Here is a 19780-nt window from a genome sequence, read left to right as displayed (position 1 = left end):
AAGGGATCGATCCAACAAGAGGACATAACCCTAGTAAACTTCTATGCACCCAACATAAGCACTCCTAAATACATAAAATGGTTTATGACTGACATAAAGTCAGAGATCAACAGTAGCAGTATCATAGTAGGGGACTTGAATACCCCATTGTCACCAATGGACAGATCCTCTACACAGAAAATCAACTCGGAAACAGTGGCCTTAATTGACACTTTAAACCAGTTGGATTTAACCGATATTTTTAGAGCATTTCACCCCAAAGCAGCAGAATATACATTCTTCTCAAGTGCAAATGGAACGTTTTCCAAGATAGACCACACGCTAGGCCACAAAACAAGTCTCAATAAATTTAAGAAGACTGCAATCATATCAAGCAACTTCTCTGACCACAATGCTATGAAACTAGAAATCAATTATAAGAAGAAATCTGGAAAACATACAAATACATGGAGGCTGAATAACATGTTACTAAATAGTGATTGGGTCAATAATGAGATCAAGGAAGAGATCACAGGATACCTTGAGACAAACAAAAATGAAAAGGGAACTACCCCAAATCTATCGGATGCAGCAAAAGCAGTCCTAAGAGGGAAATTAATAGCAATGCAGGCCTATCCCAAAAAAGCATAAAAATCTCAAATCAACAGGCTTTCTTTACACCTAAGAAAACTGGGAAAAGAACAGCAAAACAAGCCCAAAGGGAGTAAAAGGAAGGAAATAATAAAGATCAGAGCAGAAATGAATGAAATAGAGAAACCCCTCCCCCCAAAAAACACAGAAGATCAATGAAACCAAGAGCTGGTGTTTTGAAAAGATAAACAAAATTGACAAGCCCTTAGCCAGACTCACCAAGAAAAAGAGACAGAGGACCCAAATTAATAAAATCAGAAAGGAAAGAGAAGTGACAACAGATACCACAGAAATACAATGAGCCACTATATGCCAACCAATTAGACAATCTGGAAGAAGTGGATAAATTTCTAGAAGGATACAATCGTCCAAGACTAAATTATGAAGAAATAGAAACTCTGAACAGAACGATTACTACCAAAGAAATTGAATCAGTAATCAACAAGTTCCCAACAAGCAAAAGTACTGGACCAGATGGCCTCACAAGTGAATTTTATAAAACATTCAAAAAAGAATTAACACCTATTCTCCTCAAACTATTACAAAAAAATCCAGAAAGAGGGAAGGCTCCCAAGAAATTTTACAAGGCCACTATTACTCTGATCCCAAAACCAGACAAAGACGTTACAAAAAAAAAAAGAAAACTACAGGCCAATACCCTAATGAACATAGACGCAAAAATCCTCAACAAAATACTAGCAAACCAGATTTGGCAACTCATTAAAAAGATCATACACCATGATCAAGTGGGACTCATTCCTGCTATGAAAGGTTGGTTCAATATCTGCAAATCAGTTAACGTGATACACCATATTAACAAAATGAAAAATAAAAATCATATGATCATATCAATAGATGTAGAAAAAGTATTTGAAAAACCCAGCAGCCATTTATGATAAAAACTCTTAGCAAAGTGGGAATAGAAGGATCATATCTCAACATAATAAAGGCCATATATGATAAACCCACAGCTAACATCTTACTCAACGGGGAAAGGCTAAACCTTTGCCCTTAAGATCAGGAAAAAGACAAGGCTGCCTACTTTCACCACTTTTATTCAACATAGTTCTGGAAGGTCTAGCCACAGCAATCAGACAAGAAAAAGAAATGAAAGGCATCCAAATTAGAAAGGAGGAAGTAAAATTGTCTTTATATGCAGATGACATATACTATATAGAGAGAACCCCAAAGACTCCACCAAAAAACTATTAGAACTGATAAACAAATTTAGTAAAGTAGCAGTACACAAAATTAATATTCAGAAATCGTTTGCATTTGTATATACCAACAATAAACTACCAGAAGGAGAAATCAAGAAATCAATCTCATTTACCATTGCTTCAAAAACAATAAAATACCTAGGAATAAATTTAAGCAAAGAAGTAAAAGACCTGTATTGAGAAAATTATAAGACACTGAAAAGAGAAATCAAAGAAGATACAAATAAATGGAAACACATACCATGTTCATGGATAGGAAGAATTAATACAGTTAAAATGTCCATACTACCTATGGTAACATACAGATTCAAGGCAATTCCTATCAAACTATCAAGGACATTTTTCTCACAAATAGAACATGTAATCCTAAAATTTATATGGAACCATAAATGACCCTGAATAGCCACGGAAATCTTGAGACATAACAACAAAGTGGGTGGTATCATGCTAACCGATATCTAATCACACTACAAGGCTACAGTAATCAAAACAGTACAGTACTGGCATAAAAACAGACACATAGATCAATGGAACAGAACAGAGAGCTCAGAAACAAATCCATTCATATATGGCCATTTAATCTATGACAATGAAAGCTAGAATTTACATCGGGTAAAGACAGTCTACTTAATAAATGGTGCTAAGAAACTGAACTGACACATGCAAAAATAATCAAACTGGATCACCTCCTTAAACCATATACAAGAACAAATTCAAAATAGATTAAAAACTTAAATGTAAGACCTGAAAACATAAAACTCCTACACGAAAATATAGGGAGTAAATTTGCAGACTTTACTCTGAGTAATATTTTTAATGATATATCCCTTCAGGCAAGAGAAGTAAAAGAAAAAGTAAACATATGGGATTACATCAAACTTAAAAGCTTTTTCACAGCAAAGGAAACTATCAAAAAGGCAGCCTACTGAAAGGGAGAAGATAATTGTCAATGATACACCTGATAAGGGGTTAATATGAAAAATTTATAGGACACTCATTCAGCTCAACACACACACACACACAAAAGCAAGCAACCTAATTAAAAAATGGGCAGAGGACATGAAGAGACATTTCTCTAAAGAAGACATTCAGATGGCCAACAGACATATGAGAAAATGCTCAACCTCACTAATCACTAGAGAAATGCAAATAAAAACCGCAATGAGATACCACCTCACTCCAGTCAGAACGGCTATCATCAATAAACCAACAAACAACAAGTGCTGATGAGGTTGTGGAGAAAAGGGGACCCTGGTGTCCCACTGTTGGTGGGATTGCAGATTGGTGCAGCCACGATGGAAATTAGTATGGAGGTATCTCAAAAAACTGGAAACGGAGCTACCATATGACCCAGCAATTCCACTCCTAGGTATCTATTCAGAGAAATCCAAGATGCTAATTCGAAAAAATATATGCACCCCTATGTTTATTGCAGTGCTATTTACAATAGCCAAAACTTGGAAACAACTGAAATGCCCATCAGTAGATGACTGGATTAAGAAACTGTGGTACATTTATACAATGGAGTATTACTCAGGTATAAAGAAGAATGAAATCTTACCATTTGCAACGATATGGATGGACCTAGAGAACATTATGCTAAATGAAACAAATCAGTCAGAGAAAGACAAGCACCATATGATCTCACTTATATGTGGAATCTAAATAACTGAATGAATGAGCAAACAGAAATAGTCTCAGAGATATAGAGGAAAATCCGATGGTTGCTATGAGGGAGGGGGTTGGGATGAGGAAGAAGGAGAAGGGATTAGACAGCATAAATTTGTAACTACAATATTGCCACAGGGATAGGAAAGACGGTTTGGGGAATATAATCAATAATGTTGTAAAGATTTTGTAGGGTTTCAGATAGGTACATGTCTTATTGGGGGATCACTTCATGGACAGTGTAGACGCTTGACCACTGTACTGTACATCTGAAGCTGAAGTTGAATAATATTGTATGTCAACTATAATTTAAAATATATAGTCACGGGCTATGGAATATAGCATAGGGAATAAAGTCAATGGAATTGTAATAGATATATATGATGTCAGAGGGGCAATAAATTGGGAGAGGGAGTTATCACTTTGTGAGGGGTGAAACGTCTGACTATTGCATTGTTTTGTACACCTGAAACTAATGGGGGGAAAAAGAAGTCAGATAGACAGGACTTAAGCCTAAACTTAATCTCTCCGACTTCAAAATCTTTGCTCCACCCACTATATATTGCTCATCTTGAGCTTATATTAATGGTATCTAAAATCCCACTTAAAATGGTGTAAGGAGGCAAGGAACAACCATATGGAATATTGATATCATTTTACCAATGAATAAATAATTTATTTTGCTATTATGTAGAAAGATATACAATACGATTGTTGGGTTAGTTAAGCATATTTGATTAATACAACAAACATTGACCTTAACGGTGAAACATTTTAATCATTCCCTTTTTACAGCTAGGAAAAAATAGAAGTACACCTGCTGTCACCACTTCTTTTCAGCATTGTTTTGGAGGTCCTAAGAAATGTAGTATGGCAAGAAAATAAATAAAAGTTATAAGGCTGAAAAGGAAGAAATAAGACTATTATTAGTCATAGATTATTTAAGTATCTACATAGAAAAAAAGAATCTATGGATCAATTGTTAATAAGAGAGTTTAGCAAGGTTGTTAGATATAAAATCAATATATAAAATTATTTTTATCTTATAGTTGAGCAGTAAAATTTAAAAAAGATATCTTGGAATAAATAAAAGATTGGCAAGACCTTTGAATTAGTCAGGGTAATGCTAGGCTATACAGTGGTGCCACATTATCCCTGAAATCTTCATGTTTTCACAACACAGATTTATTTCTTCCTCCAGTTACAGTTAATGTGAGTCAGGTGGCCTCTGTTACACTTTTCCTTCAAGAGATGACTCAGGATTTTTGGAAGATTCTGACTTGTGGCAATCCCCTCTGGAATAGGTGGCCTATTAGTCATGGAAGAGGGAGAAACGAATGAAGGAAGCAAACTGGCTCTTAACTGTCCAATCACCCTAACCCTATCTTCGATCCCTAACTGTTCAAACCCTAACTGTCCAATCACCCTAACCTATCTTCAAGGAAGGATGAGAAATGTAGAGCTCAACGTAGATATTTAGTGATAATTATCAGTTTCTGCTAAAAAGTATAAAATTATTGAAAAGCATAAGTAAAATGTAAATAAATTAAGCCATATAGTATGTTCATGGATCAGAAAGTGGGATAGAATTTGATGCAATTCCAATCAAAATCACAAAAACGATTTATGTGTATGTTCATATATGGAACTTGAGGAGCTGATTCTAAAATGTGTATGAAAAAACAAAGGGCCTAGAATAGTCAAGACAATTTTGAAGAAGAAATTGAGGTGAAGGGATAGGATCTAACAGGTATGAAAATGTTACAAAAAAAAACTGCACTGTACATGTGAAGCTGAACAATAATGAATGTCAACTACAATTTATGTATATATATATATATATGTATGTATGTATATATGTATATATATTGCTACAAGAAGTGGAGTACAGCATTAGGAATAGAGAGAGTGGAACTGTAATGGCTGTATGCGATGTCAGAGGGGTAGTAGATGGGGGAAGGGGGTCATCACATTGTGAGGGATATAAATGATAAATGTCTATTACATTGTTTTGTACACCTGAAACTAATAAAAAATGTTTTAAAAAGTTATAGTGATTAAAATAATGTGGTATCATTACAGGAATAAACAAAAACATCAATGAAATTAAAGAGTCCAGAATAGGAATTTAATATTTGATAATGACAGTTTTTCAAATTAGTATGAAAGGGATGAAGCAGTCAATAAATAGTATTAGAGCAATTGGCTATTCATATGTAAAAAGCTATAGTAGATTTCTATCTTACATAATGCCCTCAAATAAGTTTTAGGTGGATTAAAGAGCTAAACGTTAAAAAAAATTACAAAGGTAATATTTGAACAACACATAGGATTTATTTTCATAATATTGAATTGGGGAAGACTTTCCTAAACAAGATGCAAAGTCCAGAAGCCATAAAGGAAAATATTGAGTGGTTTGACAGCCTCAAAAGTTAAAATTTCTGGGTAACAAATCATCCAATTAACAATGTTAAATCTAGAGTGGGAAAAATATTTACAACATATATAACAAAGAACTAATATGCAGAATATAAAAAAAAACTCTTCAAATGATAATAATAGCAAGGGCATGGATTGGGAAACTATATAGGAGGTCATTCAAAATCACTAACAAATATATGCTCAGATGCATAAGGAATCAGGGAAATGCAAAGTATAACAATATGATAACATATTTTTTTGCCCATCAGATCATCAGACATTAAAAGAATAAAAAATATCCAGTATTAATGAGAATGTCAGTTGATAAAGCCTTTTGGAAATACCATTTGACAGCCTCTATCAAAATTTAAAATGTGCATGTTCTTTAACAGGAATTCAACTTCTAAGAAATCTATTCATCAGAAACATATATGTGGACAGACATATATGTATGAGATGTTCATTGAATCATTGCAATAACAATAGAACTGGAAATACCTAAATATTCATTAATAATGAACTTGCTTAAATATATTTCATACCATGGAACACTATGCAACAATTAAAAAGAGGGAAGCAAATTTTTATGCACTGGTATTTTATGATGTCTAAGATACCTTGTTTGTGAAAAAAGCCAGTTACAGAACTATGAGCCAATTTATGTTTTAAAAAAATAAAAATGATTCTATACCTCTATAATCAGCATGTCTGTGTGTGTTTGCCTAGAAAAATATCTGAAAGAACACAGCAAAACAAGTTTCACATTTGTAGAGAAGTGGTATTAGATGTGGTGAATATCTCAAAAAAGTAGAACATCTTTTTAAAGTATGAAGAAAAAAAGATCATTTATAAAATCACACAATTTAAAGGTAACTATTGTTACCATTTTGTGTGCACTCTTCTTGAGTTTGCATATACCTATGTATATGCACACAGACTTCTTTCTCTTTTTTTTCCCCACAAAATGGGATCATGCTATACATGCTGTCTTTGTAACTTGGCTTTTTTTGTTTAACCATATGTTGTGGATTTTCCCCATGACATTAATTGCCTGTTTATTTATTTAACAAACATTTATAGTGCTTCTAGGCACTTCCCTAAATACCTTGCTTATATATACATCTGAATTATTTTAATGTTCTTTTAAGACATTATTTTTATGGCTGCAGAAGCATTATCTTTTGTGCATGTAACATCAACATCGCTCTTTCAGAAAGATAGTTTGATGTCTGAAGGAGCAGTAGGGAAAAAGTGCCCAAAACTGTGACTGAATTGAAATATTTTTCAAAGAACTTTCTGTCCAGAGTTGGGGTTTTTACAGAAAATACCTGCAGAATGTTCTTTCAGTCTGGACTGCAACACGAACAGAGAAACAAGCCAACGATTCTTTCTACAAAATTTTATTTAAATATATTGCACGTTCTTGATACGCACCCAACTAGATGTTCTTACCACAAAGAGAATTGTTAGTGCAGTATTTATTGTTTGTTCAAGTTATGGCACAAGCAGTATGTTCTGTTCAAGTTCCCTTTGATCAGACCTCCTATGAAGGAAGCCGCTGTATCTGTTTGGATTTTCCTTGTCAAGTCCTAAGTCTCAATTACCTTAGAGATTTACAGTATTTCTAAGAAGTTTCCATTTCAGCCTGTGATGCACCTATCACCATTGGAATGTAGTCCAAAAGTTTGTAAATAAAGATAGTGCTGGAATTCATAACAACTGCTTTTTCAACAACAAAAGCTTGAATTTCACATGTCTCCTGAATTTCCTGGGTCTCAAGACTAAGTTTCAGGTATTTAAAACAGTTTCTTTGATAAAGTGTAACTTGGAGAGTATGCTGTGCTGTTTATTTTGGGATTGAATCTGAATAGTTAGATTTAATTGTCTCTTTTAATGGAATCGTAATGGAATAATCATGATGGAATCCCTTTTCAACTTGTAGGTTAAACTATCTAAAACCATTAACACCTGGTAATAAGAGGTACTGTGGTCTGATTAAAGGGTACTACTAGAAAATATATGTCCAAGTTTACTAAAGATTCTCTAGCACATCTGCTGTTGCAGTCACAGTGAAGAGAACAGTGATCTGACAATTAGGAAACCTGGGTCTTAATGCTGGCTCTGTCTTTAATCATGCAACAGTAATGCTAACTTTAGTGAGTGCTTTTCTATGTGCCAGTCACTTCACTGAGTGTTTCACATGGATTTTCTCACATTCATTCTTACAAAACTCCTATGGACTAGGTACTATCATTATTCCCATTTAATAAACAAGGAAATGGATAACTGAGAGGCTGAAATAACTTGCCAAGAGCCAGTTAACAAGTCAAGGAACCAGGATTCAAATCTGGGTCCCTCTAACTTCAAACCCACACTCGTAAACATAGTCCTGTGCTGCATAACGGGGTTTTGGTTAGTAATGGACCGCATATACAACAGAGGTCCCATAAGTTTATAACGGAGGTGAAAAATTCCTATCACCTGTTGACAATGTAGCTATGGTAATGTCATAGCACAGCACATTACTCACATGTTTGTGGTGAGGCTGGTGTAAACAAACCTACTGTGCTGCTAACTGTATAAAAGTATAGCACATACAATTCTGTATGGCACATATTACTGGATAATATTAGTAAACGTCTATGTTACTGGTTTATATATTTACTATATTTTATTATTATTTTAGAGGGTACTCTTTCTACTTATAAAAAAGTTGTAAAACGGTATTCCATGTGAAGCTGGTAGCAGCCTCATATGTCTCGTGTTTACCGCGTCTCTTGATTGCATCATATCTCTTGTGCTTAATTTACTCTCATGTTGTTTTATAAATTTATTGTAGCTTAAGTGCACAATGTTTATAAAGTCTACAGTAGTGCACAGTCATGTCCGAGGCCTTCACATTCACTTACCACGCACTGACTCACCCAGAGCAATTTTCATTCATGATAAATGCCCTATAAGATGCACCATTTTTATATTTTATACTGTATTTTACTGTGCCTTTCTATCATTAGATATGTTTAGATACACAAATACTTACCATTGTGTTATAATTGCTTACAGCATTCAGTACAGTGACATGCTGTACAGGCTGGTAGCCTAGGAGCAATAGGCTAGACCATAGAGTCTAGGTGTGTAGTAGGCTATTTCATGCAGGTGTGTATAAACGCACTCTGTGATGTTTGCATAACAATGAAATTGCTTAATGACACATTTCTCAATGTATCCATGTCGTTAAGTGATACATGCCTGTACTAAACTGTCCTGCATTTCTAGCTTTAAGAATTTTGGACAAGTTACTTCCTCTCTCAGCTTCAGTTTCTCCATATACAAAATCAGGAGACTGGACTACAAGTAAACGGTCTCTTAAGCTTTCCTCCATCTTTCATTTTAGTCATTGTTTCTTTGTTCTATTATAACATAATCTGGCTTCATCCTGTGTTATTGACTTTGTATATTAGAGATGTTCAGAAATCTTTTTTCTGAATAAATATTTTGCATATATATTCTTTATATATATATATATATATATATATATATATATATATATATATATATAAAGAAAACAGTTGCTATCTATCTATCTATCTATCTATCTATCTATCTATCTATCTATCTATATATATATATATATGCGCCAGGCACTTGTGAAAGAGTATAATTTAGAAAGAGTATAATTCTCCTTAGGGGTATACTACTTCTCCTTAGGGGTATACTACTGAATAGAGCTGAAATGGGGTTGGGGTGGACTGGATGGCTCTCTATCTAGGCCCTGCTATATCCTGCCAAGGTGCTCCTGCTGCTATACCCACATACTACTGACCACCCAGAGTGAAGGAGACAAAAGAAGGGATGTGATGGGAACAGCAGAAGCTACCCCAACACCCCACCAAGAAAGGCTATTTGGGGTCCTATGGCATGAGAGATAGGTTTGGGATCCCACTTTTGGCTCTACTGAGCCCCCCTCAATCCTAATTATAAGTATATATTGAATACTCATGATATTTCACATTTCCAGAGGATATTATTCCCTTTTCCATTTCTGAGTTAGGCTTACACAGATATTCTTTGCAGGTTTTACAAAAGAAGATAAACATTTATAAGGCCCAGACCACATTGTGAATGTCATGATTTTGCAATGTATCCTTAGACATCTAAGAAAAACCAAAAACAAATACCTACCCACCACAAAACCTTTCAGTTAAGAAGATTGTGGGGGAAACCAGACCTTTGGTGATGAGTACACAGTAGTGTATATAGATGTTGAATTATAATCTTGTACACCTGAATATTATATAATGTTATAAACCAATGTTACCTCAATTTTTAAAAACTTACTTAAAAAAAAAAAGCTTGTGGCCTGTAGCATTAATGAAAAATATGAATCAAGTGTAAAAGGGTATTTTTCAATGGCAATTTTTCATAGACTTATTGGGGGCAATCTGATAGATAGATGGGTTCTATTCTTAGGAGGGCACTATTCTCACAAAATAACATTCACTTTAAGTTCAACACACTTTATGCCACAGATGTATTCCTGTAAAGTTTTCCTGATACTGGACTTTTGTTGATCCATATCTTCTTTACTTTCGGTCATTTTAGAATGGCTTTCTTTTCATTTTCATCTTCATTTGGCAGTGGTTCTACTGTAGCTCACCTATCGCTCTCTCTCTAGAAATTAATAGTGTATGCAGCAACATGTACCACCTTGGAACTCCTAGGAACTCCTAGTTAAAAGAAGCCTGAATTGTTTGGTAAAGCAAAGAACCACTCTGTAATGGGCATAGTCACCCTCCAAAATGTGCTTTATAAATCTAGATCTTCTTATAGAATGGTCTCTTAAAACATGTGCCTGAAAATGGATTAGCATCTCAAATCTAGCAGTCAAGTTATTTCCAAAAGATCTAAAAGACAAATGATGTGCAAGATTCAGCTTATCTGTCCCCACAATTTTAAAATCCAGATTTAGAAAATGAATGGCACTTCCTGTATGCAAATTTTTCCAGTCATAATAAAGATTAATAGAGAGAAATTTTAAGTTCTGCAAAAATCTTTTTGTTACTATTGCATAAGCTCAACCACAGGAAACCACTTTCTGGTACACTGCCCATTTCTGATTTCAAAATTCTAAGCTCCTTAGGGTATAGAACTTAGGGTATATCTTAAGCTTTGTACACTTACCTATCTGTACAACTATTTTAAATGTTTAAACATTATGCTAATAGTTTCCATACCAAACAAAGGTGGATTTCTGCAAAACCTTAGACAATATTTGAACTTAAGAGCAAGCATTTTAAGAGTCTTATTCCAGAGCATTATTTTGCAAACATATTTCAAAAACAAATCAAAAAGCACTCAGATCATGTGTACCAAAGGTACTAGGTTTAAGTACCCGAACTATAATTGACTTCCACTGTAACAAAAGTTGCTTTTTACAGTACATCCTTGTTAGATGGATACTGCCTCTCCTATGGTTTTCCTCAGACTATTTTGACAATGGTATATTAGAAATCACTGATATAATTTTCTGTCAAAGTTCTTCCCGAGTGTGGATAATACTTGCTTTCTTCCTGGTTTTACTCTCCCTTCTGTATGGAGCTTTGGAACTGATTATTTTATGGCATTTCCTAATCAGTAAAAATCTGAATCCACACAGTACACAAATGCATTCACAAACGTATACACAGAAGTGGTTTGGGAGCTTCTAATGAAATTTGCCAGACACGTTTATTTAGTTAAAACTTTGTTTGCATGTATCAAAAATCGACACACATTTCCTGAATATCAAAAGAAATCTGATTACAAGGAGACAGGAGTGTCTCAAAAAATCCAAGGACAGGAATGATACCTGGAAGGACCGGATCTTGGAATTAGAAAGCTCGCAGAAACCAATTCTAGGTTGACCTGGCAGTCTGTGTCTCATCACTGCTTCTTTCTTTGCAAACTAACTTTGCTCCCCTGGCCACATGGTGGAAAACAGGGCTGCCCTATAGCTAAAGAGATTTTGTATTGTGGGTTACCCACTAAGAAAGTCACTCTTTGAGTCCCAATGTCAAAGGGGTCAGAAACCTGTCCCCACAGAGCGAAACTACTGTGGCCAGAGGAGCAGGGTTATGCAGGACATGTATGGTTGTAAGCCAAGTGTGAGGTGCTGGATAAGCAGGGGTGAACACCAGGATCCTTGCCCTCAAGTTACTCACTATCTAGGAGTAAAACAGAAAACTTGTATGTTTGTACCACATCTTCTTTATCCATTTATCTGTCGATGGACACCTAGGTGGCTTCCATATCTTGGCTATTGTAAATGATGCTGCGATGAACATAGGGCTGCATATTTTACTTATATGTGGAAACTAAACAAAAGAACAAAAAAAAAAAAACAGACATAGAAACAGAGACCAAAGGGATGGTTGCCAGAGGGTAAGAAGATGGGTGAAAAAGGTGAAGGGGAATATACTCAATAATATTGTGACAAGTTTACATGGTGACAGCCTATTAGTACAATTAGTGGGGTGATCACATTGTAAGGCAGAAAAATATCGAATCACTATACTGTACACCTGAAACTAATATGACTAATATTGTATACCAATTACGCTTAATGAAAAATACAGAAAACTTGGAATCCAATGAGATAAGGACTTTATGAATAGTACTGTGGAAGACACAGAGGCAAAAGCAACTTTGCCTAGAAGACATGCCAAAGCGTTAGCAGTTGAAGTAACATTAGGCTGGGTTTTAAAAGCAGAATAGAAGTTTGTCAGGAGAAAAAGTATATGGTGGTAGCAGTGAGAGGTGAGAGCATTCCTGGGGGGAAAAAAGGTATACGCAGTGGGCCAAGGTGTTTCAAGATACACAGAAGTTCACTGTGATTGCAGAATAGCATGTGAGGTGGGGAGGGAAGTAAAATGATAGGAGATGAAGCCAAAGAGGAACATTTTGGGTTTAGTGGGTGTGGTCTCATGTGCTATGCTAAAGAGAACAGATTATATTAAATATGGAAAGATTTTGGAGAGAAGTGATATGATCAGGCTTTACTTTGTATTTATTTTTTAGGTCAAACTCTGCCACTAGTAGGACAGGCAGATACAGCTCATTATGATGAGAAAGAAAGAATATAATCTTATTACTAGTAGCTCACAAATATGTTTCAGTGTATATTGAATTCAGAGAAGCAATCCAAGGTCTGTGTGACCTTGGATGTGTCATTTTATCTCTGTGCTTCAGTTTCCTCATCAAGTTCCTCATTTGTAAAATGTAGAATAATACACACAGGTTGTTTTGAGGTTAAAAGTGTTAATATACTAGTGCCTCGTACACAGTAGACACTGCAAATGTTACCTGTCATTTCCTTTTCTACCCTCTGCCCTGACCTCAGGGTACCAAGCTACATCCTGTCACGGGCACATTTGGTGCAGACTGGGCATGCCCACTCAAAGGCTTCACTGTCGCTTAACTTTGGCGTTACGCTAAATGGCTCCTTTCTCAAGATCTGTAAGCATGAGAAGCAATCCATGCAGTGGTCTCTACTTCAATAGGTGACTGGAATCCAATGGGGAGCCTATTGTCAGGAAGACTAATTGTAGTAATTAACCTTGAAGAAAATGAGAAAAGTGGTTATGGGAATAGAGAGGAGCAGGCTGTGAATAGGAAGATATTTCTGAGACAAAATCAATACAATTTTGTGCCCAGTTGAACGTCAGAGTTGAGGAAGAGTGAGGAGTTGTAATTTAACATGTATGGAAGCAAGATGAGTATATCTTTTGATTCCACTGTATCAATTACTTCCATTAAAAATAACTTGTCCACATTTCAGTTGACTTATTCATTTGTTTTATCAGTAGCTCTAGTTTGATAAAAACAACTGGCGTGATGTTCACTCAGCAATAGCCCTCGAAAAACAGGAGATCTACTGCCCCATCAGCATCAATTGTTGAGAGCAACAGTTGATAACAGTTACACTATATTTTTAAAACAGGAAAAGGTTGGATATTAGGTGTGGATTGTTGGGGCACGTTATATTGTACAATACATACTTTCAATTTTGTTTCTTAAAAAGAAATATATTCAACAGATTCCCATGGAATAGCAGTCACAAAGCCAAAAATGTATACAGGTACCAGGGGGGTTTCATGTTGTAAACTAGTAGAAGTCTCCATGTTGCAACATCTAAAAAAATGCCTAGATAATTTTAGAGGTTAAAAACCATTAACAAAGTTTTATTGTTGATATTTGTTTAATCAACAAAGTACATAATAAAGTAGGTTATCTAAGTGGCAACAATATAAATTTTCCCACTTCATGAGACTCAATAATGCTATTTCCATTTTTCTCATTTTTAATTAAAGAGAGATAGAGATAGAAATGAGAAAGGGAGGGACAGAGGGAAAGAGGGACAGATGGAGGGAAGAAAGGAAGAAGGAGGAGGAGAAGGAGATGGGGAGAGAGACAGAGACAGAGACAGAGACAGAGACAGAGAGACTCTGTAAACATGTTATTTATTCTGAACTTGCCCTTCTGCTAAAGAAGCTGCTCAGCAAGGCTCTTTCTCTGTGACTCTAGAAGCCATTGGCCAAAGGAAATAATTTAAATATGTGATTTTTATAGCCCATTGTTTCAAAACATTGGAAAACAAAATATACAGGACAGGACTGAATCCTGTAAGTCCTCCTTTTCAGAACTAGGGAGAGTAGTCATGTTGTAAAGTAAGACAGCATCTATAGGTACTTAATTATTATTAATCAGTAGGCTTTTATCAGTCATTTAAAAAATTTACTATGTAAACTTTCAAACACAAAAATATAAAATAGAAACAGCCTCCCATATAGCATAACCTAGATTTAACCATTGTTAACATTTTGTTATATTTACTTCCTGTATTTTAAAAAGAAATCTCTAACAGATAAATGCCTTTAAAAATTAACCTTATCACACCCAACAGTTAAAATTAATTCCTTAATATCAGCTAACACCCAGGGAATGGTCAATCCTCTGATTGTCTGAAAATGATTTCTTGTTTTTTGGGTTTTTTTTTTGGGGGGGTATAGAATTCGCATTCACTTCTACTTTTCATTTATTTATTTATATTTTTCTATTAGTTTCAGGTGCACAAGACAAAGTTATACTTAGATGTTTATCATTTATATCCCTCACACTGTGTGAACTCCCCTCTCCCCATCCACTATTCCTCTGACATCGCACAGAGCCATTACATTTCCACTGTCTCTATTCCTAATGCTGTACTCCGCTTCTTGTAAGTATATACATACATATATATATATATATATATATATATATATATATACACATATATATACATATATACACACACATATATACATATATATACATATATACATACATATATACATGTATATATATAATTATAGTTGGCATTCATTATTGTTCAGCTTCAGCTTCAGGTGTACAGTGCAGTGATCAGACATATACATCATCCCTGAGGTGGTCTCCCTAATGGGACACGTGTCCATCGGATACCCTACAAAATCTTTACAACATTATTGATTACATTCCCCAACTTAGTTTTCAAAACCCCATGGCCATCTTGTGGTTATTGAATGTTTTATAGTCCCCTCACCTTCCCCCTTATCCCCAACCCCCCTCCCATCTAGCAACCCTCAGTTTTTCCTCTATGTCTCCAAAACTGTTTCTGATTAGTTCATTCACTTATTCTTTTCTTTAGATTCCACATATAAGTGACATCATATGGTACTTGTCTTTCTCTGTCTGAGTTATTTCACTTAACATAATGTTCTCTAGGTCCATCCATGTTGTTGCAAATGGTAAGATTTCTTTCTTCTTTATGGCTGTGTAATACTCCATTGTATAAATGTACCACAGTTTCTTAATCCAGTCGTCTACTGATGGGCATTTCGGTTGTTTCCATGTCTTGGCTATTGTGTATATAGTGCTGCAATAAACGTAGGAGTAGATAAAGATTTTTGAATTAGAGTTTTTGATTTCTCCAGATAGATACCTAAGAGTGGAATTACTGGATCATAGGGTAGTTCCATTTTCAGATTTTTGAGATACCTCCATACTGTTTTCCATAGTGGCTGCACCAATCTGCAATCCCACCAACAGTGCACAAGCGTTCCCTTTTCTCCACATCCGTGCCAGCACTTGTTTGTTGATTTATTGATGATAACCATGTTGACTAGGGTGAGGTGGTATCTCATTGTGGTTTTTATTTGCATTTCTCTCATGGTTAGTGAGGTTGAGCATTTCTCCATATGTCTGTTTGCCACCTATATACTCTTTTTAGAAAAATGTCTCAAGTCCTCTGCCCATTTTTTAATTGGTTGTTTGTTTTTTGGGAGTTGAGTGAGTTTTTAATAAATTTGTGATATTAACCCCCTAATCAGATACATCATTGGCAAACATCTTTTCCCATTCAGTAGGATCCCTTTTTGTTTCATTGATAATTTCATTTGCTGTTTGATATAATCCCACATGTTTATTTTTTCTCTTACTTTCCTCATGCGAGGGGATATATCAGTAAAAATCTTGCTCCGGGTAATGTCTGTGAAGTTTCTTCCTATATTTTCTTCTAGGAATTTTATGGTTTCAGATCTTACATTTAAGTCTTTAAGCCATTTTGAATTTATTTTTGTTGTAAGGAGGTGGTCCAGCTTCATTATCTTGCATGTGTCTGTCCAGGTTTCCCAGCACCATTTATTCCCGACCACACAACACCCAAAAACTTGATGGATAAGCCAGGGCTGTGCGTTAGCCTCACAATGTATGCTGTCTCCGCAGGGCGAGGGCTCCAAGTCCTCCCCAACCTGGGGGTGAGGGACGACCTTGACCTCACCCACATCTTCCACCAAGGACTCAGCAAGCATTTCGTCCTGGGACTATAAGTCCCGCACCTGGGCTGCCTCACCAAGCACCTCCCAGCCCACAGGGCTGTAATGACCTTTGCTTTCTCCAGCCTATACTGGTCAGAGAACCGTCCATGTCCTCCCACCCCTCCATGGGAGTCCAACTCCTGAGAACAGTGGCCACCGGCACCAGACACTGTGGGGGCCATATGTCCTCCTGCCCAGAGTCAGACGCCATTCCTACCTGGACAGAATACTGCTCGACACACCAGGCATCCAATTGGGTGGAGGCCTCAGAGTAAGATGTCCACAACTCTAGGAGCCCACGGCAGCAGCAGATTACCAAAAGGAAGGTGACACCCGCCACGGCCAACAGGGTGGCGTGCCATCCGGAGGCTAGAGAGGACCACCAATTCACCGAGGGATCACATTTCTCCCAGACAGATTGCATTTCCTACTCCCGGCGCGGCTCCTCACGGGTTTCCTGAGACTGAGCACAAACTGCTCCACTGCCCTTTGGAGAGCTTTGGCCAGCACCATACCCTGCTCCCGAAACTGAGCTTTCATACGTATAAACTGCTCCATTACCCCTTTGGGGACTCTGGCCAACACCGCACCCTGCTCGTTGTGCCATGTGTCATGCGGGGACTCAGCCCCTGCTCCCCGCACCAGAACACAGGATATGGTGAGGCCAAAAAGGAACACCAACAAAGCCATGGATATGGGAGTCATACCACTCACTGTAGTCTCACTGGCAGCTGGGTTGGAGACACAGGAAGCAGGAGCCACAGGATCCTCAATCCGCCATCAGCTTCTCTGCCAACCTGCCAACTAACCAACCAATGTAAGCACGGCAGCTGTATCAGTGGCCAATGGCCAACCGGTAACAGCTAACGGCCAACTAGTCACAGCTGATGATCATCGACTACCTGAGCCAGCACCTTTCCAAGCGAGGCCGAGAGCCCAGAAATTGCTTTCTGGGACTTCGTCCCCGCAGCTCTTCTATCCCTACTGTCTATAAATTGGCAGTTAGATATGGAGGCTTGATTATATTCAAGTTGAACATGGTGTTTGTTTGTTTTTTGGCAAGAATTTTTCCGAGTTAATGCTGTGTTCTTCCTATTACAACACAGGAGGCTTAGGACATCTGATTTTCTACTTGTAATGATTGTAAGATTGATTAGTAGGTTCAGGTGATGTCTGCATCAACCTTTCAACTAAAGGTTTTAGCAGCCATTGATAACCATTGCCTAGGTCCATTACTGTATTGGGTTTACAAAAGAGATTTTTGGAATTCTATCATTTTTCATGCATTTATTGTGATTCTTGTATAAAAACTTTCCTTCGACAACATTTGGATACCTCGAATAACAGTTTTTACAGAAAAGGTAGGATATTTGCTTCTTTGTATTAGTTTCTAGAATAAAGGGTTGATACCCTAGCAATCTTCATGTCTGGTCAACAAAGTTTGTTTGCTCTTTTGGAGTATCATTACGAACTCTTGATTCTGAAATGGTTTCATCAATGACCAACGGGAGCCCCTTTGAGTTGCTTATGATGTCCTTTGGACATGACACTAACTTTACCAGCTTCCTAGCTAGCAAATACATACTTTTGAGAATGAGAAAAATGCATCTTGAGTTTCTACTGACATCTAATTAAAATTAAACATCACAGGGTTTTTGCTTATCTTTGCTTTATCTTTTTCTTATTCTGTCACCAAGCCCGCTGAATAAAGTTTAAATTTATTTGTGCTGTGTACCCACTTCAACCCCTTAGAATGTATAGATACTGTGCTTTAGTTACCTAAAATAATTCTTGTCCATATGGTTATGCCAACACTCAATATATAATTATCTTCAATGGTTTTAGTTTGTTTTAACATTTTAGGGATTGTTTTTGGTTTCAAGTTAAAACTATAAAACAAGGTACATTCGAAGAGGCCTAGCTTCCATTCCTGTGCCATTCCTGTGCCCTGCCTCTTCCTTTTCCCAATAGGTAACCATTTCAATATGTATGTTTAATACCCCTCCCCTTCTTACACAAAATGCAGATATTATATACACTTTTGTGTATAGGGTGCCTGGATCCCTTAATAATATGTTCTGGAGATCACATTAGAAAAGTATATATTTTCCTAATTCAATTTAACAGCTGCACAGTATTCCATTCTAATGGATGTATCATGGTTGATCTAACTAGTCACCTGTCATATCTTAATCGCACTTTATAAAAACATTAATGTAATCCAATGTCTGAAATCACTATTTTTGGTGGTCTCACATGCCACATAGGAATTTGGTTGGATTACTAAAGATATATTTTTCGTGAGATAATAAATACTTGCTACTTATAAAAATTCTTAAAAAAATATGTAGAATTAGAAATACTTTTATTTTCCCTCCCACCAATCGCAATCTCTTTCCAATGTAACCAGTACGTTTAGTGTATAAACTTCCCAAACTTTTCCTCTGATATCTATATCTATATATCTATATCTATATCTATATATCTATATATATATATATAGTATACATATATACATATATAATACATATAGGGTTTTGTTTTGATTTTTACATAATTCATTTAGTATACTTATTCTGTGACTTGATTTTTAAAGATGTGTTGGAGATGTACCACATATAGATACACCTCACTCTTTTTTTGCAGCTGCCTAGTATTCAATACTATAGAATGCATGCATTAACAATTTAAGCCAGTCTCCTTTTAATGAACATTTATTTCCAAAATTAAAAAAAGCTACAGTAAGCAACCATGTATTTTTAGGTACATGTACAAAACTTTCCACAAGCTGTTTTTTAGAAGTGGAACTGCTTGGTCAAAAGGTATGTATTTAGGATTTAGATAGGTAATTACCAAATTACCCTTCAAAAAGACTATAACCAAATTATACTCATGTGCATAATGTATGAGAGTGTCTTTTCCTCTACACTCACCACTCTGTATATTATCCATCCTTTACTTTCTTCCAAC

Source organism: Rhinolophus hipposideros (genome assembly GCF_964194185.1).
Source record: "Rhinolophus hipposideros genome assembly, chromosome: X".
NCBI lineage: Eukaryota > Metazoa > Chordata > Mammalia > Chiroptera > Rhinolophidae > Rhinolophus > Rhinolophus hipposideros.
This window is presented reverse-complemented; position numbering follows the sequence as displayed.